We start from the raw sequence: 1,848 nt of genomic DNA on the forward strand, positions 1-1,848 counted from the left end.
GGATCAAAGGGCAGGATCCAGCCCACCCCTGGCAGCTCACTAACCACCCTGCGCCAAAACGAACCCCCCGCCGCAGCTGCTACCCAGGAGGGTGCCTGGTGGGTGCCATGGGCAAGCCAGGCCCTGGCCATGCATGGGGGAACCCATTTGACTTCCAGGGAGGGAACCAGGGCTCTCCCAGGTGGGATTTCAAGGAGAGGGTAGGAAAAGTCCCAGGCTGTAAACCCCCAAAGCCCCTCAGCCCCACTGCTGTCTGTGCCTTCCTGGCGGCAGGGCTGGGGAGGGCCCACGGGGGCTTTGCAGCACTCGCAGCGGGGGTTTAATTTCTATTAATAATGCTAATCGGCTAAAGCCCTGGCCTTTGCTCACACTCCCTCCCTCGCCGCCTCCCCCTCTGGCCCCCAAGGCTGAGGCCAGGCTGGTGGGACACACATAGACACCCCACGCAAGTGCCCAGGGGCAGGTTTCCCCCCACACCGTGCAGCCTGGGGGTGCCTCTGGGGCTCACAGGCCTGGCGCGGGGAAGATGGCCAGCGAGGCCTTGTCCTCTCAGGCGAGGCCTGTCTGCTCATGGCGGCCGGGAAGTGGGGGCTTGCTGCCCTCCAGTGGCAGGACAGCTGGGAGGGGACGAGGGGGGCTGGCAGTGGGTCATACTGCCCTCCACATCTGCCCTGGGTTGGCGGTTGCCCCAGCTAGAGCCATGGTGCTCAAGGCTATGACCATGGGCAGCCATCATGGCCCCAGTGCCATATCGGCCCCATGTCCTTCTCCCCCTGCATCCTCTGACCAAGGTGATATCCCACAGATGGGATGGCTAGGGAAGTGGCATTCTCCATTTTATTTAAAAAAGAACCCAAATCTTCTCTGCAGGACAAGTGAAGGAGGAGGGCAGCAGCGCTGGGCACTGTCACCTGCTCCTGCCTTGCCCCAGGGCTGCCCAGCAAGGGAAGGGGCCATGCAGGGGGTGAGAAGGGGCAGATGCTTGCCAAAGGGGGAACACGGTTGCCAAAGGGGCCGAGACCAGCACACGGCATATCCCAGCAGCCAGACCGCGCCCCTGGAAGCCTTCTTGTGGCCTCCTCCCTTTGGGGTTCATTCTTCTGGTAGCAAAGGGGCTGTTTGGCGAGTGTCCTTCTCTGCCCACAGCAGGACTAGCAAATCTTCGCCCTCCTCGTCCTGCTAGCACTGCCCCATGATCCTATCCATCTGTCCCTCCACCTCCCAGACCAGCACCATTGCCTCTCCCAGGCCACCAGCACCAGTAACACCAGGCTTCTCCCACTCAAGCACAGTAACATCACATGGGGAACGGGCAAGGTGAGGAATCCAAAAAAGAGCAGCAGGGATCTGCTGCTGGCTAAGGAACGCCAGACAGTCCGGAGAGGTGGGTCCCGAGGACCCGGAGGGAAGGGAGGGGAAAAAGAGTTTAGTCTGTGAGTGGTAGCACCAGGTTGCTCCCCAGGTGAGGGTCACAGCCCATCACTCGTATGCCTCCTCCATCCCTGCTGAAATCCTCTGCCGTCCGCAGCCCCGCTTCATTGGATGATAGGTGCCGAGCGGTCGTTGGTGACCGTGGGACGCAGTTTGACTGTGGCAAAGGGGTTGGTACCTCTGGAAGGGGAAAGGAAATAGGCAACCATCAGGAAATCTGCAGAGACCATGCAGGGGTCCCACTGACCAGGCAAAGGCTATTTAGTCCTGCCAGACAGCCACCTCCATGCCAGGGAGAAGAGTGCAGTAAAGCTGGCTGCTGAGTGTGTTTTCTCCCTCCTTAACACACCCTGCTGCAAGTTCCCGTGTGGACCCCCTTCGGCTCACCCTCAGCCAAGGGCAAGGTCCTGCACATGG

The sequence above is a fragment of the Eurypyga helias genome, unplaced genomic scaffold (assembly GCF_000690775.1).
Source record: "Eurypyga helias isolate BGI_N326 unplaced genomic scaffold, ASM69077v1 scaffold8744, whole genome shotgun sequence".
Classification (NCBI taxonomy): Eukaryota; Metazoa; Chordata; class Aves; order Eurypygiformes; family Eurypygidae; genus Eurypyga; species Eurypyga helias.